Consider the following 24127-nt stretch of genomic DNA (forward strand, 5'->3'; position numbering starts at 1 on the left):
CTTAATTTTAATAAGAATATGCATCACAGGATACATGTTATTACAACCAGAACATAGCACAAACTGAAAAATCTTGCATGTTTCTCCTAGTTTTGAAGTATCTGGGTAATGCTGATTCTGACTGACTTAGAGGTACAGCTCGTGATCTGTCCTATTTCTCTCTTTGATTTTTTTTTTTTTTTTTGGACAACTGATCAATATGAAATGTGAAGCAAACTGCCTGAGGCAGAGAGAGCTTAGTCGTATCAAGGAGGGGGTGGCTGTCACAAATAAGGAAATAATTCTGAGATTTCCTCCTGTTTGCCTATTAAGATGCCAAATTTCTGGCAAGAGGCTCCTGCCTCTGATTTCTAGCATCTGTTTAAACTCCTCAAACCTCCTTCCTGTTCCATACTGTTAACAGTCTCATTCTAAGTAGCTTTTTTTCCGTCTCACCTGCTTGTTTTGAAGATGACCTGCTGAATGTCATCTTTGTTTAAGATACAGATATTAAACCAGGTGTGGACTCTGTGTGGCTGGGGTGGTAAAGCACAGAAGGACTGAGCCCTTGAGAAAAAGCAGCTGTCCTCTGCCAACATCGTTCTTTGCTGCGTTATGACTTTGCACTCTTGGATCTAGTTGCCACTGGACAGATTCTCTGCATGGTCTGGATTCCTGGGATTTGATTTACAGCATGGAGTACAGTGACAATGAATAGGATACAGAAAGTTATTTCAAAGTGCAGAGATTCAAGACCTTCTGTTCCTTCTGCCAGCAAATGCAGGCCTTGCCTGTTCAGCATTGAAAAAAAAGACATTTGGGAGAAGCTGAGGAGGTTTCTAGCACAGTAAGGACATCTTATCTCAATACTGGTGAAAAGTCAACTCGGCCACTGCCTCTCACCAGTCTGCCTCATGCTGAGCTCACTGAAGTCTCACTTTGTAGCAGGAGCCCCTACTTCTTAATGCCACCCAGTCTAGCCAAGCCTTTCAGCCTGCAGATTACACAGTGGAACCGGGGACTGAGTTGGGAGAATAAAAAGGAATAGAAGAGGCCTCCACCACCACGAGCACTTTTATCTCAGGGCCTCTCACTTGTTCAGCTCCCTCAGACCCATGCACGCACAGAACCTTTCTGTGCTCCCCTGTCTCCCTCTTCCTTGACAATGGTCTTTGCCTTTGAATATGGACGAACAGCATGAAAGAAACCCCATAACAATTAGAACTCCCATGCAAATCTAGCAATCAGAAACTGGGCTAAAACACATATTGTGCTCATACCTACCAGCCTGCAAGCTGGTTCTTCAAAAAGATGCCAGACAGATCAAAGACACAGAGGATCACGCTATCCAAGGTTTTCTTACCGTGGGAAGGAGTCATATTTGTTTGAAGTCAATTACTTCTTATATGGCCTGGGCAGTGTTCACATTTCTGTCCAAGTACTGCAACCTACCCCTCTTAAACCATTCTAGGGAGCTTTTCAGAACATAAATCTAGTCAACCAGAAGGTAATCACTGGCTTCTTGCCCACTTCTCCTCTAAGATAGCTATTAGCACCTTGAGTGCCTGTTGACAGATTGACATTCCTCAGGCAACATTCAAAAGAGAGATACCAATGGCCTTCTCCATCCAGTTTTCTTCTGAATTAAGAATTTGGCACTGGAGCTGAACAGTGAGTGGCAGAGGCGAGATGTTGAATCCCAGTGAAATAAAGGTTAGCTACAGCAAGTGCAAAAGCAATTAACTTAATCTCCTAACTTGAAAGTGAATAGAGGAAACAAACAATTCAGACTTGCCTGTTATGCTGCTATGATTTTTTAGCACAATCTATTTGTAGCTATAGCATGTTGTAAAAAACAGCACTAAGTTTTAACAGCCTTCATCTTTTCACTAGAAACTACCAAAAGGACTTTCCTCAAGACTACCAAAACATACGGAAAGCAAATGCCAGCATAAACCCCAGCAAATGCCAGCCCACCCCTGCAGTGGTGCCATGCAGCTGCTGGCCAAGTCTCCAGGTAGGAGCTAAGGCTACAGCTTGCGCTGCTCATGTCCTGCCAGCTGGTACGTGGCCAGTATCCCAGAGGCAGGAATGGCCTCTCCTGTCCAACCTTAAAACAGCTACAAGAGTTTCAGGTTAGGTATTCTATCCACATATTCAATAACAACCATTTCTTAAGCCACTGCTGCCTGAGGCATTTAGCTGACTCCCAGGGAATCAGAGGAGACTCAGCCTTTCCCATAGGAGGGGTCTGAAATTGTCTTGCTGTGCCTAGGCTCTGTGATTTGTTTTCACCTTACCTTCACACTAAAGACAAGGAGACAGATTTCCATGTGCCTGACTGGTGGCTATAGATGAGTTCTCCTCCTATTGCACCTTCTTCTCCAGGATCTCAAAAGTTATTACACATTTACAGAAGATTTTCTTGTTTCGGAGAATGTCAGTAACATAAAGAACCTTACATACCTGGTCGAACTGTGAACCCAGGGCCCTGAGACAGGTTCTAGTAAATTGCCAGACTTTGGTGCTTTGCAAGAGGGCTCATGACAGACAATAATATGTGCCAAGAGACACACAGGTTGTTCAGTAGGACATACTGATAACAGACATGCTTATTAAATCCTAGCCCCTCTGTGACTTACACGCCTCCTTCCATTTGAGATTCTCAACCTTCGTCCTCTTCAAGGAAATATCCAAGCCTTTACTTTCAAAAGCAACGGAAGATCTCATTCATTTCATTCAAAACACAGAAACTGGGATGATGATGCTTATCAGAAAGGTGGAAGTAAATCAAAACTGCATTTCCCATTAAAAAAAATAATATCTGATCCAGTACTATTCTACACGTTTGAGAGATCAGTCCAGCAAGACTTAAGAGCCCGTCTTGGGAGAACCAAAAACCTGCTGGCCAAGAACACCAATGCTCATCTGTGAATAAAGCCTTGGAAGGACAGATTTCCTGACAGCTCCATACACAACTAATTGTTCCATTAGTACTAACTTTTGTGATCCTGGAGAGGAAGGCTTGATAGGAGAAGAACTGATCTACAGTCACTAGTCAACACATACAGAAATTTATTTCCATTTCTTTAGTGTGAAGGAAATGTAGAAACAAGCCACAGAGCTTAGGCACAGCAAGACAAAGAAATAACGAAGACTGCTTTTTATGTGTCCACCCTGCACTGTCCCACTGTGATAATCCTGGCTCCCTCCACGTCCCCTGCGGTGCACTGCAATACCCCCAGTTCCTCTCATGACTCACAACTACCAACTGGTCAAGCGGCAGTGACCTTGGAGACAGACGTGAACCGCCCGAGGGCTGGGGGTAGGTAAGCAGTGGCTGCCCAAGCAGCAGCAGAATGTGTATGACCCAGGGAAAGCACCCATTTGGATCACCCTCCTCTACCGCCCCACCAATTTTCACAAAACTGGTAGAAACTTGTTACTTTTAATGCTTTAGCAGAAGGGAAAGTGTTTACTCCAGACTAACACAAAGCATGTGTGTTTGTAAGAGGAACTCATACTAGTCAACCAAGCACCTCTAAGGGATGGAGAAAAAACTAATACAAAATGAGAAGTTAAAACCAAAGTAGCTCAATACTTTCTCTAGTCTTTCCTGTCAACAGCTTTGAGGCTTGTGCTGGAGTCCAGAAAGACACGGTCCTGTAGGTAACTCAGGATTTTTTAGGGGAAGAAAAATTAATCCTCTTTTTCCATCTCAGTAAATCCTCCCCAGACTAATTTCTAAGCATTCATTTACACATAACTCACTCTCTTTCCTCCACTGCACAGTTACGGGGCTGATAGATCATCTCTATCACCTCCCTCTCTTCCCCAGTTACTTTTCCCCAGTGAACACACAGGCGAGCAGACACACCCTTCATCTGGAGGTAGTGACTGCCAAGTGCCTGTGTGCTCACCAGACAATCTCACCTTCTCTGACCACCTCTTGCACCTCCCTTCAAGGGCCTGGAGGTCTCTCTTTGCTGCCCATCAGGGAAAGCCTGTGACAAGACACAGAGCACTCTTGGCTGTGCTAGCCACGTGGCCACCTGCTCGGATCTCTGTGCTCTGACACCTCTCACAAAGATACACAGCTGAACCCTTATTTGGCTCTTGGCTGCTTCTGCTTTCGCAAGATGCAGCTACCCCAGGAGCTACCTGGGATGGATGGTCTGTGAGGAACACGTACAAGGAGCACAAGACCACATCCCATAGAAGCTCGTGCTGAGGAACCCCTCTTCCAGCCCTACTCTGGCATCTACCTGCAATCCTTTGACACCCTGTACCCCTTGTTCACAGCTTCCCTGCTTTCACCAGAGGGCCTGTGCAGGCTACTGCTCACCACGCTCCTGCACCCAAGGCCACCACCCATTGACTATCGTATCTGCTGAGGGGTGACTCAGGTATGCCAACAACAGAGACACAAGGAAGTGGGGCAAAAAGACACGACAGCACATGGATTGTTTTGTCAGGAAAGAAACTGCTGCAAAGCTACACATCTCTCTGTCTACAGAATGTGAGCAGGGCAGAGGACCTGACAGTCTGGCCTTGACAGATCACAGGAAAGAAGGGGAGGGAGAAAAAGGTTCCTGGCCTGTATACGATAGCTACTTGCTGGAGAAAGCCTAAGGACAGACATGCAGTCTGGTCACAGCCAACCAGCACGGAGCCATCAAGCAGACAGGGAGGGTACTGACCTTGTACAGCCAAAGGCCCCCTCCCCATCAGAAGAAAGAGGAATCCCTGCCATGCTGGAACGGTGCCCAGCCTGCAGGGCTGCTCACAGTGGAACCAGAGCTACTTGGAATAGAAACAGCCTCGTCTCTGAGATCAGAGAGTTTAAACCGGAGCTTGTTTTTTCTGCAGTCATAAGCCAGCAGGCACCAGCTGCAGAATTTGCCGCAGTGTGTGTGTGCGCGTGTGTTCCTGCGTGTGCGAGTGTGCAGCAGCCACGCTCCTCCCCTCCCAGCTCACTGTCTGATAAATGTGTACAACTCCCTCTTTTTTCCCCTCCCTACATCACCGACAGTCCCACTCTGATCACTCTCAGCCCCCTCTCTTCTCTATTATGAAAGCTTTTGTTGGCATCACTACTGACTTCTTTTCATTGCTCCTTTCCTGGTCAATGAGGTTTGCCTCTCCTCCTCCCTCTTACCCAAAACAGCAGCGTCTGACAGATATTCCTGGTCATGTACCCTGGTCTGTGCAATGTGCCAAACCTTGCTCCATCTCCTCCAGCTCTATCCCCGGGAGGTAAAAGGCCCTATTCTGAAACACTTCGACACATTTTAGCATTAGTGTACAGATGATTTAACACTCCTAAGATGTCTGCTAGTGGCAACACTAAAGGATGCCAAAGATACCCTATGAAAATAGATCCCCACGTGTTTGTGGGCTGCAAAGGTGTCAGCGCCACACAGTTCCACTGGTGATACAGGAGAGCTGATCATAAAGGGGGAAGATGGCCCCTTGCACCTCTGTGCTACATGGGAAATGTAACAGGGTAAGGGATGACAAAGGACCACTGCTAGGAAAAAGAAAGTACTTTACTATTCTCGTTTCTAAAGGACAAAATCCCTCCCTGGAGCCTACTAGGATGAAACTCAGCCCCAAGCCTAGCCACATCTCCTCTCCTCTGCTGCCCTAGAAAGGCTGCATCGCTCACACATTACAAGAACCTTCTCTTTTTCCTCCCCCACTAACTGGGCACATTTGGATGCTTTTTGGCTTCCTGTAGTGGAAGAATGTAGTGTTGAGCAGCTCGAAGCCAGACTTCAGCTACTTCAAGACTACTCATGTGTGGGTGTGCAGCACCAGAGGAAAGAGAAATTGCAAAAGGGGCCCTGTATCTCTCTTCCATCTAATCAGCAGTATGACAGGCCACCTTAACAGCCCTCCCCCCTCCTGACTGGCATTAGCCTCATTCCAGCATCAGCGGGAGCTGAGCAGTGATACAGGCATTAATACTGGCTTTGGCCAAGCCCTGCCCAAAGGGAGCATCTGTGAGATGCCTTGTGCCACCTCCGCCCTTCTCCCGTGGCACACCATCTTCAGGGCTAAACCGTAACGCTGCAGGGCTCCTGAAGTCCCTGACGGGCAGAATGTCTTCTCCAGATTCTTCTCCAGACCCATCTTCATACATCCTTCCGTGTCTGAGCCCCTACACGAGCGCAGTGAACAGCTGAGCAGCTCGGGAATTCCGCCGCTGTTCCTACACTCGGGACACGAGCAGCTAAGAAGGGGCGAGGTCCTCAGATCAAGAAAAGCCAAGCTCCGTCCGCAGCCACCTCTCCCTCCTGTCACTGGTCCTCTCCCCTCGCCCCCCCCCCGCTCCCACAGGATCCAATTCTCGGGAAAGAAACGCGCACCCGCTCCAGCCCGCTCCGCAAAGATTTCTTCAGGACCCCCCTGCAAAGGCAGCGCCGACCCAGCAACCGCCCCGAGCCTGGGTTGGGCTTGCCCGGTACCGGGGTTCACAGCCGCGGCCGCCCGGCCTTCCTGGGGGCAACCGACGGCACCGGCACCAGGACCCGGCCGGTACCGGCCGCCCGTCCTGCGCCCACCGCCCGCCCGGGCGGCACCGGGGCCGCTCGCTCCCCGCCCGCTCCCGCCGCGCACGTACCATCGTCCTGTCCGGGGCGGGCGGCCCGTGGAGCGCCGGCCGGCACCGGGAGCACCGGGAGCCCCGAGCGCCGCGGATGCAGCGGCGCAGCCCGGGCTGCGGCTGCGGAGTCACGGCGGGGGGGGAGGAGCCGCCCCCGGCCCCCCCAGCGCGCAGGCCCGGCTTAACCCGCTCCGCGCCGCAGGCTCCATCCGCGGCCCGGCCCCCGCCCCGAGCGGCGGGGCTGCGGGACCGGCTCCCGCACACGCGGGGCCGCCCCGGCGATCGGCACATCCTCCCGCGCCCGCCAGCCAGGCTGCTCCTCACCCGTCTGCGGGGGCTTCGGTTGAGGTGACTCAGGCCGGACCCGGTCCTGCGGGTAAAGCCAAGCCCAGGCACGGGGCCCGCAGCCCGGCGGGGGCCTGGGGCCGGGCCCACGTTCCCCGCGGCTGTGTCGGGGGCCAGCTCGGGTCCCCCTGACAGGCAAGAGCGAGCGACGCGGCATCAGCGGCTGCCAGACCCCCGGGGACCCACCTCCAGCACTGTCTCCAGACAAACATTTAATTCATTGTCTAAAAACCTTGCAACTCATTTCCCAACCAGTGTCGGTGGCCGGCTCAAGTGGCCCTCGTGGCACTCGACAGAGAAGCTGCCGCGTTCCTGCTCTGCTGGGCGGAGGCCTCAGCCCACCCTCGGATACACAGATACCCCCTGGCTGCCAGCAGTGACCCTTTTTCACAGCAAGCACTGAAACCACTGCTGGAGCCCTGCCTGCCTTACACAAGATCCCAGCTTACTTTTAGATTCCAGAACTGTGAAAAGGGGGAGACGTCCTGCCTGCCCGACAGCAGGTCTCCCTCTCGGTGATCTTCCAAGGGCTGTCAGAGACAATGCAATGCCCATGAATAAAAAGATGACAGGATTTTGATTAGTTTAAAAATTAGAACCTTCTCTTCTATAGCTTTCAGATGAGGCCAATCAGTATCAAATTCTGTGAACATCAGGAAAAATACATGCAGTGGAATCAAACATCAGATTTCCATATATTTCAAACAGGTAACACCACAGCCTCAACACCCTATTTAAAAAGACCAAATGTTAAAAAATTCTCAAGTGACAAACTATTGAAAAACATAGTTCCATGCTATGGGAGCTGCTGAACCGCTCCATTACATCCATCACATCCCAGTCCTCTGCTCGACAGTCCCAGCACGGGCAGTCACACCAGCGACTCGATGATGCCCGTTAGTCTAGAGCGGTACTGGGAACCACTCCCTGGGCTGGAGCACGGGAGAGAACAGAGCCTTCTGGATTCTGCTGTCACCTCCAACACAAAGCTCGCTGCAGGGTGCAGTTCTGCAGATCCACACCCAACCACTCACTTGACAGTCAAATCAGACAACTAGCAGATGGTAAGGGACACCGGTCTCTTCCAGTCACCAGACTTACCAGCACAGCATCACCTCCCGGCCATAGGAATACAGCAGCAACTGTCAGGAAGTGATCGAGCACTTCTTTTTAATAGATGCTTTTGGATCGTTAAATCCTGGGACAAAGCATGGGACTGTTCTCGGAAAGGCCTGCAGCAAGGCACGCTGGCCTTCCAGTGACCCTGGGGGGCAGCCAGTTCTGGTCACCAGTACAAACACACACAGGTAACAGTCAGCACTTGCAAGTACGATCCTCAGCAGGAATACTTAAAAGTGTTTATCAATCTTTGGAAAGAAAATGAGGGTTCAGTCTGAAGCCAGCTTTTTAGGGTGAAAAAGCCTGGGTTCTGAAAAGGAGTACACATTCATGCTGTCTTCTCTGAAAGAGCAGAGAGCCAATATTAACTGAGTAAGACTGACCCTTTTTCTGTTTTGGTGGAAAATAAATTTTTCCTTTGAAATGTGTACTACATAATATGGAATGAGAATCTATGGGTTTCCATTTGTTTAATTCAGGAACTAATGGACTGAGTCTACTAGAAACTACAAAGACTACTTAAAGGTAAAAGCTCCTCTGGATGTATGTGCATACTGGGACTACATCAAAGAACAGTTCTACAGATGCTGAAGAAGTGGCCACGCTTGAACAGTTACAGCCACCCACTGACAGGAGGATCTAAACATTCAGTTCAGGATCTACCAAGCACTGCCTGCAACTTCAGCAAAGCCTTGTCATCATGGAATTTATTGATTCTGACAGTAGCCAGGACTGTGAAACAAATTGTCAGAGAGATGTGGAAAAGTAAATCACTGCATAGATCAGACTGGGAGTGTCCCACCTTTGGCTGCAGAAAGGCTCAGCTCCCCACAGTCAACCACATGGGACGGAAGAATTCCAAGTTTCACTTCTATGAAAGAATGTTTGCCTCAAAGAGCTGAAGCAAGCTGGCTTGCTGGTCCCAGGCTCTTTCATGCTGCTGTTATAACTAGTTCTGTTAGTTGTAAGGTAATGATCAATCATTTCAGTCAATTTGGTTTGATAGTTTTAATTAAAACTGTTGGTACAGCAGCCAGAATGCAGCCCACCACACCTCCATGTATTCTTTATTCCTGCCTGTAAAGAGTGCAGATGCAGAAAAGCCCATTCCATAGCATACCTGTGCATCCCTACTCCCTCACCTGATCATGTTTGGCCCCAAAAGCCTTCTCATGACACTTAATCCTTAAGAACTTTAGGATGGGAACACTGGGTCAAGCCACAAGCCTATCTAGCCCACAGCCACGAGTGGACAGCTAGGGAAAGAGCATAAAATACATGATAGATATATACACCTCCAATCATACCTCTCAGCTCCTGGCAGATGCCCTCACTCACCACAAAGGTTGTTTCCACATCTTTACGTAGAAATTCATGAGCTTCTCTACTGTCTTTTGAAGCTATGTATGCTTTTGAACTGTGGCAATTGTTTAGCGATTCATCAAGTGTAAAGATTACTTCCTCTTGTATGTTTGGTTTGTAACTTCTGCTTAGTGATTTTATTTGATATTCCCTAATTCTTAGGTTATGAAGGAAAAAAGAATCATTTCCCATTAATCTTCACTAGAGCTTTTGTATTCTCGTATCTGTCCCATTGCTCTTCCACATCCTTTTCTGTAAGGTGAGAACTGCTAGGTTTGGGTTTTTCATTTGGTTGGTTGGTTTTTTAAGTCTCCTCTTGTAGTGAAACCTTTTTGATCATCCCTATCACTTTTCTGATGTTACAATATTCTTTCTGAGACAGGGAAAGAGGGAGAGAGACCAGAACTGCACAACACATTCAAGAATTCAGAGCACTATACACCAACATAAAGGCGTAATGATGTTTTCTACAGTGTTTTCTGCTTTTCTGATTCCTAATATTTGATTTGCTTTTTGACTGTAGCTGAGCACTGCTGCTTTCTTTAGCGCCAGCCCTTGATGTAGTGACCATCAATAACTTCAAAATCAGCAGGCAGCTCTGTTATTTCAGCACTGGCACTATACTCCAAATCATTCATGAGCACGTTGAACAGCACAGGCCCCGCACAGATCCAGGGCATGTTGCTCATGGCAGTGATGGTGGTAAGAACCTCCCTCACCATGATAAAGAGGAGCATCAGGGTAACATCTGCCAGGGGCCATCTATTCACTGAGAACACAAGTCTAACACTAATCTTAGCAGTACCCAGGTTGTTCGAGTCCTTTTTAAAGGTGTCTCATGTTCCAGGTTTCTTCCTCTGGTATCCTGAAGACATTTATGTTGATCCTTAATATAACTGTGGAACAGCATGTAGCTTTAGAAAACATTTTAGCCACCAGTTAGCAAAAGCTTACTGATTTCCATGAAATCACAGAAGAGGAAATCAATTGTAATGTACCAGCCCTGCACAAGAGAGAGGGTGGGCTGGCTCCACTCTGATGGTTGGAGTTTTTTTGCATATGCACACAGGCTATATTTGCCCCCTCCTATCCCCCAAACATGAATATATTACCTTTGTTGTCTGTGCTCCCAGCCTCCTCTGCTCATCATCACTTCAGACTCATTTGCTCGTCCCCTGTGCACCACAACAGACATTCTTACAAACAGAGGAGACCATTATAACCACCTATTGTCTTTGTCATCCTATTATAACCAGTATAACACAAGCCAGAGAGATCTGCACAGTCAAAGCGAACAGGGAGTCAGAAGTAAAGAGCAAAGTTAATGGGTAGGGATGCAGCATGACTGCAAAACAAACATGCCGTCCCCTTTTTCAGCTTTAGGATGTACAAGGTGAGCAAAGGATATTACCTGAAAGGTGCTGCTTTAGAGCAGTGCTGAGGACAAAGCAAGAGGATGTATTTGCTACTACTGCTGCTAAACTAGGCTTCTTAGTATCTGAGTTAACACCACCCACTTCAGTGTAAGAACTGCCCAGGTGGCAGCTTGCAGGCTGGACCTGGACTACAGGGTGATATCACAGAATCAACTAGGTTGGAAAGGACCTTGAAGATCATCTAGTCCAGCGTTAATCCAGCCTACAGTTTTCCAGGTCTTTCCTAATAACCCTACAACACAGACACATGTCTGACACCCCAGAGAGCACTGCAACTGGTGCAGGAAGGGAGGGAGGGGGTTGGATAGCCTTGGTCTAGACCCAGCCTAGGTTGGAAATGGCATTGCCATTAGTAGATTTTTCAGAGCGCTTCAGGATCACAGCTCCCCCCTGCCACAAGCAGGAAGGGCAGACACATGGGGACACTTCCCACAGCAACACAACTCCACAGCCTTTTCTTTTCCTACGCCCATTACAACAATGACCATATTCAGCCTCTAGCAGGATACTTAGGGCAGCAAGATCTCATTTTGTACTGATTTTTGTAAATTGATATAGCATATTCTATTTCAAGCAGCAAAATAAGATTTGATATAACTGTCTAAACAGGACATCTACTGATACTAGTAATTGTTTCAAAATCTCTCCCTGTTAACAGTCATGCACATACACTTTTAAGAATGAACTAGTCTGATGTCCTTAACTGTATTAAAACCTTCTGAATATATAAACAGGACAATTTGTTATGTTCCATCCATGATCTTGTTTTATAAGGACACTATATAGTTTCAACAATATCATATCATGCTCTTATCTCTCTTTTACATCAAAAATTTTTGTATGTGTCATAAAAATTTGGTGTCTTCCAATTGCCATTGAGAATTTACATCAGAAATAGTTATCTCCATGAAATTCATAACTGAAGGTTGATGCATATACTTTCTCTAATTTACCTGTTGCTTTCCATTTTTGGTTATGTGTTCAGGCCCCAGCAGCTAGGAATGCATCTTTTTTGTAGTTTGCAAATGTTTTTTACAAAGAAAAATTACTTAGGAGCTATGGTGGTTTTCACAAAGCACAGTTCTTTGTCATATGTGTACTGCTTGACCAGCAACACACTTAACTCAAAGCTGAGGAGGTTCTTGAAACAGCTGCTGCCTTTACCATGAACCAGTTACTTAACTGGCCTAAAAAGCCTCCTGCACAGCAGTTCTTTGAGGCAGCCCTCCAGACTTCATGTGATCAGATAACAGTTGCAGATAACCTCTTCTTTTTAGCTTTTCAAGAAAACAACCAATGACCATTTAGCAAAAAGCCTAAAAATAGCTGTCAAAAGCAGAAGAAAGGGGGCACCAATAAGGAAAGCACTTACTGAGCTTCAAGTCTCTTCCAGTTCCTAAAGAGTGGGAACTGAGCTTCTAGCTTCCACTTCCTACTTTCTAAAGCTAGGAAGACCTACAGAGCTATGATCAAGAACATTTCAGTTTCTTTAGTCCTCCAGGAAATCAGGAGATTCACCTGACAGTTGTGGCACATCACAGAACAGGCACCAGGACCACAGAACAGAGGCTTAGGATTCAAAAATAGAGAGAGAGAAACAAACACCAAACCCAACAAACAACTAATCTCCAACCCCCATCTGCAAACCAACAGAAAACCCACACCACAACAAAACCAAAAACAACAAACCCAAAAGAAAACCAGTGCTCTTACCAGTACTGAGGTAAGGCTCACTGATGTTCAGTTCCAAGAGCCACTCAAACATTGATATTTAAAGGCACTATTATCCTCTGATGCAAGGACAGATTTATTTCGATCACTGAATTAGAGAAAAGGGAGGTTTTCCCACTTATGCTAACAAAATAAATTCTTCTCCAATAGTCAAACATACAACAGTCACGGAAGCACTATGGTTTGAAACAAAGACCCTGTCTTTTGGCTGAGGAATTCTGCTCCCTCTCCACGGCACTTTGAAAAGGCCTCGGAGCTTCCTGGGATGTTAGGTGTTGTTCCCTTCTGACTAGGATATGGAATTAAATCTGGAATTAAACTGTTAACAATGCGAATGCTTATTTCATCACTGCACACCTGAGTCAACATCATACTGACAGGAATGTTCTGGATCATAAACATTACAAAGCCACAGACCGGCTATTGCTCCCGGCCCACAAAACAGAAGCAACTTATTCAAATGTTTTTCTGTTATTTTCAAGTTTTAGGGTGCAGCCAGGGTCATGTCTCCATGCTTTTCTCTACCATGATGTTTACAACAGTTTTATATAAGTGAAGGCTGCATGTCTTCATAAAATATGAGACCTCCAAGAACTATAGATAAAGCTTAATACCAAATAGGGCTTAACGCACGTGTTGAGTCTAAAGATGTTGTGCTTCTCTGAACAGGAGCTCTGTGTTGCCCACTGTCTTATGCTCAAACACACTTGATTTTCTTCACAACTACAGGCCAAAGGCTTTAATGAGAACAGAGATTCTAATGAACAGTATACTCACTTCTGAAGAGTGTTGGGACAAAGAATAACCATGGCCTGACCCAGCCAGAGCCCTGATATTGAGTTCTGTGCTTTTCTTAGGAAGGACAGGTACTCATTTCTCTGCACTTCTGCACGAAAAGCATGCAGTTCTCATTGCACAGAACTGACTTCTCTGTTAGTCTGCATCCCAGGCTTGTGGGATCTCATTACACAAGACTGCCAAAGTATTTACAAGAGAAGAGGTAGCAGGCTATCACCACAGCATGCTGTACAGAGAAGACTGCAGAGAAGCACAAGGATTTGTTTGCATCTATCCTCTTGGAAGATTTTTTTTTCTTTGACTATCCAGTTACTCACTTTCACTGGCTATCTGCTTTCAATAAACCAAAACCAATTTTACTTGTTCAAGTCTTTTCAAATCACTTCTAAAATCCTCTTGGCTATCCTCATACCTATCTAGGTACAGCAATTTTTACTCTTCTACAGGCTTTACTGGGATGTTTTTAAAGGATACTTGTTTTTGCTGAATACTTCTGCATCTTTCTGTGGAGCTCTTTAATGAGTCTTCTCTACTTCCTATCTCCTTCCTTATTTACAGATATTTATTCTGTATGGTTGCTTAAATTCTGACTAAAGATTTGTTTCCTGCTTTTGTCAAATTTTCTTAATTTCTAAATAACAATTTCTGAAATTAAGTGACACTTTGTTAGTTGTTTGTATACTTCTATTTCAAGGAACCTTTATCTCTTAAGTATTTTATTATTTCAGCTGCTTTGCAGGTCCAATATAGTTACATATTTAGGCTTCTCTTCCTGAATTTGAGAATAATCTTTCCATCTTTCTGATACTTCAGGGCCTAAGGAGTGATTATCTAAACTATTGAGATTTATCTTCTCTAAACTTGCTGTGGTATTTGACAAGTTTATAGGTGGACAGCCCAAGTCCTTCATTCCATTTAGTTCTTTATAATTTTCTTCACCAACTAGGATTTAACTTTTGTGTTAATAGCATCCCTAATGCAGGTTCAGAGAGACTGAAAGCACCTGTTACCAGCCTCTTTTCCAGTTCCTACTTTAAACAAATTCATGAACCCTGTGAGTTTTCTGTGGCAACACTGGTCTCTCTTGTCCCAGAAAATAAGGTTTTAAAAATGGTGATCCTAATTTAACTCAGCAACTCAAAAGCTTTAGGGAAAATGACAGAAGATGACCTGTCTAGAACTCTCGACGGAAAGGATAAAGAGGTTTATAAATCAAGGCTGCGAAACTGGAGCAAACATGAGCAGTACTAAAAGACCAGAAGAACCATGAAAAGAGGGATTGAGGCAAATACTGGGGCACAGTAAGAACAGCAGTGTGTCCCCTACATGAGTGCAGCTGGACTCCTTGGCACCCAAAGGGGTGCCTTAATGCAGCAGACAGGAAGGAGGGACCAGGATCAAATCCTAGTGATTTCTTAGAGACACTGGGAGCAAGCCCTCATGTTTTCCTAGTAACACTGAGTTCAGGGAAAGACTTCAAAAGTGTTTCCAGTAAGCAGCATATGTCCACCTGAAGAGAAACCCATGCCTTTGACATGGTGTTCAGGTTGGCTCTACTTCTCAGCAGCCTTTGCCAGCATTAGTGCCCGATTAGCACCCACAGGACTGCTCCAGCCAGAGACACAGCAAAGCTTTCCATGTGTCCCAACAAACATACAGAATGAAGGAGAAGGTACAAGCCAGGTCTAGCACTGAAAGTAAGAAACAAATGCAACCAAGACAGTGTGAGAGAAGCTGCAAGAGCCAAATGTGGTGCAAGAGTGCTCTTCCTGCAGAGGGCATCTTTTTCTTCCAGACATGTTTAACTGTCCCAGATCACATTCTTCCTCTGAACTGGCCAGTAATCTCTTGTAAAAGACACCAGCTGCCCTGAGAAGGGTCAGATTCCTGGGAACTTGCTGCTTTAACTCTGTCTCCAAGGCCTGAACAGAGGCAAGAAGGTTGCTAACATCCTTTTGAGGGAGTGTGTCAGTCCAGAGGCGCCAGTTCACCAGCTGCCCTGCTCATTATCCAGGTAACAGATGCCATGCTGCTTTTAGAGAGGACAGCTGTAGGACAGTCTGACAAATCACAGCAGGATCCCAGGAGACAGGCAACAAACATCAGTGGCAACTGTGGAGAGATGCAAAGCTAAGCCTGGCAGACAAACCAGAAGGAAGGCTGAGGAGAGGGTAGAGTAGGATTTAGAATTGGCAGTGGCACAGGTAAAACTTCCAAGACAAAATACATTCAGGGAAAGCTGGTAATACACTGAATGTACTACTGTGTTCATGTGACCGTGTCAAAGACTGTAGAAGACTTGCTTAAAAGAAAAGGTATAGTCTTTATTAATCCATACTGGTCTTGCTCATTTTTCTCCTCAGTGCGGTATTTAGAATTGGAAACTGAGATGTTGAAATGCAGACATTTTTCTGTAAGTAATGCAAACAGCTTTGCCCCGTTCCTTGAAGCTGCAGAACCCATAACCTGTCAGGTTCACGCAGATTTAACTGGCACTGTATGGAGGCTCCTCTCACAACGAATCTAATTCTGAAGACAAGCAAAAAATTCAAAGAAAAACTAACAGCCATAGGATCTAGTTGCTACTACATGCAATGATACCACAAGAAGTAACCATATGCTATGATTACAGAACAGGAACTGTTCTTCCAGGCATATTTTAAATTTAAAGAGATAAAATGTTAGTCCTTCCACTAGTAAATTGTGTGTATGTTTGGGATATTACAGTTACCAACCATTTGCTGCTTATAAGACCTACTAGTCAAGAAACAGAATAAAAGATGCAAAATAAGCAAATGTTCTTTAGACATCGATCAAAAAGGACATCCATTTTAGGCACTATTCCCTCCTGGGTTTATGCCCTCCTGTAGGATGAGATCAGCACTGCAGCACATGCTTTCTTGCAAGTATGTAGCTCAGATGAAACCAGAGATGAAAAACAAATGGAGGGGAGGAAAAAAATTAAAAAAAAAAAAAAAAAATCAATAACCTCTTTGAATTATTAATCTTCATGAAATAGGAATAAAAATGCAAGCTAATTCCATCTTTAGAACAGTGATCCCAGGAGAATTTTCTTTATAGGAGTCAGACTGTCTCCTGCAGAATCATTAGTACTCAATAAAATCTGAAAGGCAAAGAGGTAGGATTAGGTCACACCTAATGGCCAGACCATTCACCTACCTGAAAGGAAAGTAACACTGTGAATAGTCATAACCAGTTTCCAGAATAGATACTGCCAAAATGAAGGCAGACAAAATCCAGAACCAGCCTCATTTTACAAAAATATGAGTAAAACTACTGAGAACAGGTCATCTGAAAAAAATATGGCCTTGTCCTATTCTGTTGTTTAGGGATTTTTTCCTATATTTTTTTTAACCATGAGAAATTTAAGTCTCATGCAGCTTGTCTGTCTTAGAAAGTTCTACAGATAAAGACCAATATAATTGGGGGAAAAAACCCCACTGTTTTAAATGGATTCAAAATGCATTCTGCCAAATCCATTTAACAAAAGACTGAGAAATCAAATCATTATTCACTACCTCAAGGACAGGCCAGTGTACACTTAGTACTTCTTTTAAAAAGACAACAAACAAGAAAACACCCACATCTACCAGGGCACAAATAACTAAAGAAAACAAACCAACAAAATATGCTGCTTCTGCTCTGTGTCCTGGAAAAAGTTGAACCATTCCCCAACAACCTCAGGATGATTTTCCCTTTTGTCCTGGGTTGAACAGAGCTAGAGTTAATTTTCAGATGAAGCTGGGAGGGGGCACAGCCAGGACAGCTAACCCCAACGAGCCACCATACGGTATTTGATGCCATATGACATCATGCCCAGTATAACTGGGGGAGCTGCCGGGGGGAGGAGGGATCGCAGCTCTGGAACAGGCTGAGCATCAGAGGTTCCGTGTGGTGAGCACTGCATCGTGCATCACTTGCTTTATACATTCTTTTATTAGTATTATTATTACTACTTCTCTCCTTGTGTTGTCCTATTAAACTGTCCTTATCTCAACCCACAAGGTCTTACCTTTTTTTCCCCAATTCTTCTCCTCATCCCACCAGGGCAGAGAAGGAGGAGTGAGCAAGCAGCCACTTTGTGCTTAGTTGCTGGCTGGTCTTAAACCACAATACTTTTCTATCAAATTAAAGGGTTAATCTTCTCTCAAGGTCCATTCAAACAGATCCTGACATCTCAAATCTTTATATATGAAAGGCAGAACAGCAGAACTGGTTCAGCACAAGTCACTCACTACTTCCACTATCCTTGAAGGATTCAAAAGACTGTTCCAGGACAAACCCAATTACTCTTCCCTCTTTGCCTCCCTATATGCTTCAAGAATTTCAATTCCATGAACTGTCAACAACATTTAACCACAATGTCTGGTTTTAGCAGCAAGAGCAATAATATAGTAGGGCAAGTTTTAACTTTAGAAAAATCTACCAGTGGATTCACGACTGCATGATTTCAACTCCAGGAGCTTTGATACGAAAACTCACAAAATTGGAAAGTTAGTTATCTACGGAGATACAATGCAGAAAACAAAGTAAAAACCTCACCGAGCAATATTTTTGTCTGTGTTTTGTATAAGGACTAATTCTGAGTAAAAAAATAACTGTATTAGTTCTAGTCAAATAACTATATCGACACAATCTGGTTTGTGAAGACTCACTCTCAAATAAGTACGCCTGCATCAGGAGCTCGACTGCTAGTACCGTACTGACAGTTTTGCTTGTGCAGGCTTCCCATGCACACCAGTCCTAAGTGATGCCCAAAGAAAGGAGAGGAGTGGAGCACAACAGTTACCGTGTGGGCACTCCTATCACAGCAGTGATATCCTACAGTGATATCTTGCTGCCTCTCTGCAGCAAATGAGTCCCACATATAACACCTACGGCTGATGGCTCATCCTCTACCATTTCCCCCCCAAAGACAGCAGGAATCTTTGCTTGTGCTGAACATTTCCCTTTAATGAACACGTATGCCTGTAGTACTCCACTCAGAGACAGCAGCTCAGAGAAGCATGCTTACACACAAACAAGAAATGAGTGTGTGGTGACCGCGGGACTGTGTAGGAACTCTTACATTACCAAACTTAGCCTCCAAGAAACCACATCTGCATGTGTCATCTTCATGCATGAAGCACCCTCCTGCTCCCTAGGAAGTATTTTATTGCAAGCTATATGCTGCAATTTTAAGAGCCATCCTTATCCCTGAACACAAGTTATCGACCATCCTGAAGCAAGAATCAAGATCTGGGCTATGACTCAGGGCTCTGTGGGGAAGCCTATTCAGGCAGCCAAGGACAGGTCTGATGCATTTGTATTGTCAGACAGAAAGAAGGAAAATAGTTCCATATTCTAGAAGGATGTTAGCTTACATTGGGAAGGTTAAAATCAGTTTTAAATGAGGGACAGCTGATGAGCAGATATTTGCTCAAGGTATATCTAGGGGAATATAACTGTTGTTCTCAAGGAATCGATTACCTGCAAGAAAATACACTAACTGTTAACTGAAACTCATGATTGGTACCAAAATCATTGATCAGAGCAAGGAATTTACACCATACTCGTGCAATGTTGGTTACTTTGTAGAAACCAGTAACTTCACTGCTAAGAACAGCGCACATGAGCTCAACTCAGCTTAGAGAGGTAGCTGTGGATGTTGCAGGCTGTTAATTCAGAGTAACAGAGAGATCAATAATGTGGACATTACAGACACTACTAGAGATTTTTGGATTTCTCTTTTGGTTTAGGGTTTTAATTTTTGAAAGGCAGATTCTAAGATTCTAGAACTGAAAAGATTCTAACACAGTTACAAGCATTGTTTGAGGTTGAAACACCCCAAATTAATCCGATTTATAAACCAGAATGCATTATGAGGTGAGAAGACAGCTGCAGGTAGTAAGATTTCTTCTAGAAGAAAACTCAGACCTAGTAGATACAGGCAGAATGCAATATAGTGTCTGGAAAGCACAAACAAATTAATCCTAGAAGTGAGGCACAGTTTTAACCATAGGTAATTAACCACTGAAACTAATTACCTATGGTTTATAGCAGACTGCTTGCAACCTGATGCATTCAAATAAAAAATGCCTCACCTTAAAAAGTCTGTACAACACAAAAACCGTAACACCCTGCAAAGACCAAACACAAACCACAGTTAAAACATTTGCTTGGTTTAAAACAAAAATAGGAGAACGTGTTCAGGCAGTGAATTTATTTTCTTTGCAGTGCTCTTAATTTTCCAAAGCTCAAACTTGGGAATTGACTCATTTGTTCCGTTACTGCTCATCCAGACCAGCAGGATAAAGCAAAAAGTAAAAAAATTACAGATGGAATAGGGATCTGGTGTGAATCCTCTGCAGTAGCACATTCATCCCAGCAAGAAATCAGGAAAAGCTGATTGCTTTTGCACACAATCCTCTAAAGTTTCCAAATTGAGCAGTAAGGCATTCCAATAGACGGAATAGTGAAAACAAGTTGGTACTTCAAAAGAAAGCTGCCTCTAGACACAAGCCCTTAACGATCCCTGTTAACACCACTTCAGGATTGATGATTTTCTATCACAAAGTCTGTTATAATTTCTCAGTATCAATATCATATAGAAAGCATGTCATCTCAGATTCCCCAGGAAAGAAGCAACATCTGATCAGGAAAGGAAAACAGTGCCTCCACTCTGCAATTTAAGTTCTTACAGGCGGAGGACAAAGGCCTGTATTCTAGCAGTGCCATGGTTAATAGGGCAAGACAAAATCCTGGAACAGAGCCAGCGAGACTGAGGGACATCTGTTTTGTAAGGAGGTAGGAATTATGGCATTAAAATTACAGTAGCACATGACAACAATTAATCCATGGCAAAATAGGATTAACAGGCTCCTTCCACACAGTTTTTCACTCTTCTGAATCTGCATCTAGTGGAAGAATTTATTTCCGGAAATAGCAGCTGAGATCCTAGGCAAGATCCTGCCAGGGGAGCTCTGTCCAGCTCCCCGGCTCGGGCTGGACGCAGCGGAGCACCAGGAGCAGCATTATCCTGCCCCCGTTTCAGCGTGCTGTGCCAGCACCTCCTGCACCGCTGCTGAAGCTGGTGACAGCGCGGCTGTTTCTGTTGCTTCTGGCACACCGGCGCTACCAGTTGCCCTCCTCTACGCCGGAGCCATGAGACAGTGCACACAGACTGGCTGCAAGTGAAGAGACTTTCCACTTCATGACGCCACCACGCAAAGTGCTGCAGAAGCGGCCAGGCAAACCTCTCTAGATGTATCCACGAGTGTGAGCACAGCAGCAGCGCGGCTGGCTCAGCCCTGGGTCCTCAGGCCCAGGAGGAGGCCACTCACCTCCAACTGCTTAAGTGCAACACTCAGGTAAACAGGAATTGAGCGCAGGTGCTCAGAGACACTCTCATCAAGCCCGTGACAATACCGGGGGTTCTTTAACAGCAAAGAATCTGTTGGAGATTCTCCAACTGTTGGAGTTGGGGAACTGTCTTCACAGCACAGTAGAGGAAAACAGACCAAGAAATCTGTCAGAAAATTATACACAGCTGTTGATACTATCACATGTTAAAGATTATTTTCCTACTTAATCCTTCTTACCCTTTGCTCATCTTGTTTGTTTTAGCAAGTTCCAGTGGCAAGGATTGGAAAAGCCTACTCTAAGCCATGGAAGCCAGGAACACTAGAGGAGAAAAGTGTACAGAGCCACAGTTAAACAATGACACACTAATAATACATTAACAAGGCTTTTGTCACCAGTCTCTGGATACGAGTGATGCTAGAATACTGTCAATGTTTGTAAAAAATAAGTCACCCAAAGCTTGCATTAGCTTATAATAAGTATCTCTAGTTTCAACACCTCTGCTAAACATGGAACATGAAGACTCCAAAAGAAGTGTGTATTAGAACTAGTTTTATTTAGAAGGTTGCTCTGTCGTCGCAGCTGCCGTGCTTACACTGCACATGGCCACCAAGAGAATGCTGCCTTTGTCAAGTCAAAGAAATGTCACAACAACACTAAAAAAAAAAAGGAAGACAAAACCTCCAAAACCCCACAAATGAACACCAGCCCTCCCCCCCCAAGTTATTCCCCGTGCAACTACTGTGATGGACAACATGAGTTACAGGAGCAATGTTTAAAGAACTGTTCTGCATCATACAGATCCTTCATAAACTGTTATCCAGCAACTGAAAGCTGCTAATTTTATAAGATGGAGAAAATGGGCTCTTCAACAGCCTGTGTTGTTTTTCTGCTGGCATTGAGTGGAAACACATGCTGCTGGGTGGTTTTTTTTTTTTTTTGTTAACTGGCTCACTCAGAGCTTTTGAACACTTCTTATTTAAAAAATACCATAAACAGCTTATCAAAAAAGTAGAGATAAGAGAATAATACCAAACAGCCAATGAAAGAAAAGAAAATGCTATTCTAGGCAAAAAATAGAAGGAATTAAAATGGGTTACACACAGAAAGATGGCAGGTGTCTGCTGAGAAAAAAATCTTATGTAAGGTGCTAAAAACAGTGCCTACAACCCTTGAAATGCCTGAGTTGTCAGAACAATGGAGCTGAGTGTTCACTAAGGTCATAAAAGATGCCAACAGCCACTTCAGCCTTCCAGGAGGAGGCCCCACCTGCCCCAACCTGGGCCAGTACTGCACAGACCTCAGCCAAACTCTACGGAAGCCAGTTAGATTCCAGAGGATGCTGAGGTCTGCAGTGAAAGCAGGAGGGTTTATTTTGTGGTGATGTCACTCATGTACAACAGCTGAGGATAAGACCTGGAAATCTTGTATTTATTTTCAAGTACTACAAGAAGTCACGTAAGTGCCATACCATAAATAGGGTCCATGATTATAGAGAGGCAGTAACACTGAGTATTCATTAAAATAGGGAAGCCAGTATTTTGCAAAAGTTCTTATGTGATGGACCTTGTTAAAAGGTGATGTGTTTATCCCTTCTTTAGAATTATCTTTATGAGGGTAAGAGATGCTCTAGGATAGCACTGCATGCTGTTGCTGCTTATGAAGATAACACAAAGTGTTGTGTCTATCAATTCAGGTTTAGCTTAGATCAAAATTATTAAGAGGCTTGAACAGTGGCTTTATCATAAGAGTCTTAAAAGTCCAGAACTCTTCACTTCAGAAAGGAGGTAATTAAAAATTCTAAAAAAAAAAATCAAAATCAAAATCCAAGCTAGTAGATAGGGTCATTATTCACGAAATCCTAAAACAGTAGAAGCTAGGGAGCACTCAGTAAAGCTAAATCAACTTAAAACAAAAGAGGAATTCCTTCTTTAGACAGCTAGTGAATTTCAGGAACTTGCTGCTACACATGACTGTGAAGGCAGACAGCATTTGTAGATTCAAAAGGGATTAAACAATTTTTACTAAAAGGAGCTCCTCGTGGTATGCTGTTTAACATCCCTAATCCAAGCATTATGCATAGTGAGGGACCTGCAAGGGGGAGAAAGGGCAGCCAAAAGCAGTTAGACTCACGTGCTTCCCCGAACTGCATCTCTTGTTGCTACTTCTGGAGGCAGAATATTGGGCTGATTCGATAAGGCATTTCCTTTGATCTTATTTGCTTTTAAAGAGCTGAACAGAATTTTCACCTTACTATTCAGTAGAGGAGTTTAACAGAATCAGAGCATCTACAAAATTTGTTTTTTATAGGAATGATGCTTCACTTGAATAGATCCTGTATGATTTTACCAAAGCCTCAGCAGTTTCAAATGTATAACAAATATGCACAGAAATGTCAGTTGCAGAAGGTCAGTTTAATGCTTACATGAATTTTGGAGTCCAAAAAGCACCATTTGCCCTTTCAGTCAGTAATCAACATTTGGGCAGAACAGCATGAAAGCAAGAAACAGATGTTAAATTAATCTCTTCTTAGCTGAAGTGCAAAATAGCTTATTGCAGCTCTGGTTTCTTCACCAAGTAGCCTTTTGGGTATCGCAGTGAGAACCATAATATGTACCTTATGAATAAAAGAACATTTTGAAATACACAAAAGCAAAACAAAGATTAATCCTGATAACTTCCTGAACTGGCCTACCAAAGAAGGTTCAACATGCTGGCTTCAAATGCATAAAATGCAGCCCAATATTATCATCAAAGAGAACTCTAAAGATGTGGAGTTTCCAGAGGAGCTCTCTTAGCATTAAAAATGTCTGTTAAAGATTGTAAAAGGCACATCTTGAAATAAAGTTGTATGTATGATTTTACAAGTTCTTGCTTTTGTGCTCTCTCTTGTTTTAAAACTTAGCTCTGCAGGTCAAATAGAGCCAGAAATATTCAGTACATATTTCTGTTCTATATTTGGAAGAAATTAAGAATATATTTTAGACACAATTTAATTATTTCTATTTCAACAGTAATGGTGGTGGGAGATTGCAGCAATCAGACTAAGTCTGTATAAACAGATAATTTCTGTACAAGATCTAAGAGATTGACTAAGAAGCTCTCAGCTACCAGTCTGAGCTCCAGTGCTCTGGCATTTAAGTCTTAGAAGACTGGAAAACCCATCAGCAGTAAAGATTCAAATAGAATACAAAATGAATGCCAATCAGCATGGCATTACAGAAAATATGACCTTACTTCTTAATAAAAACCAAATAAGCTTGTCAAAATCTCAAAGGTTGTATTGATATAGTGGGATTATTATTTCATAGGGCATGTCATATAAGCCTCGTATCAGGACTCGTGCCGCTCACCACATTCATAAACAACCTGAGAAGGAGGAAAGCAG

At 44.2% G+C, this 24127-nt stretch overlaps 1 protein-coding gene across 2 annotated transcripts in view; it reads right to left on the reverse strand.

The window, feature by feature from the left end:
* Positions 1-24127, reverse strand: part of MAP1A (microtubule associated protein 1A) — a 64998-nt gene that overhangs the window by 28397 nt on the left and 12474 nt on the right. Inside the window, exon 1 of one of the 2 annotated variants that reach the window (XM_074917709.1) lies at positions 6605-6735. The exons of the other annotated variant lie outside the window; for it this stretch is intronic. The gene's annotated coding sequence lies outside the window, so the exon portion shown is untranslated. Of the gene's footprint in view, positions 1-6604; positions 6736-24127 lie in introns of those variants that run through there. 2 annotated transcript variants of the gene reach the window in all.

Source organism: Athene noctua, chromosome 13, assembly GCF_965140245.1.
Source record: "Athene noctua chromosome 13, bAthNoc1.hap1.1, whole genome shotgun sequence".
Lineage (NCBI taxonomy): Eukaryota > Metazoa > Chordata > Aves > Strigiformes > Strigidae > Athene > Athene noctua.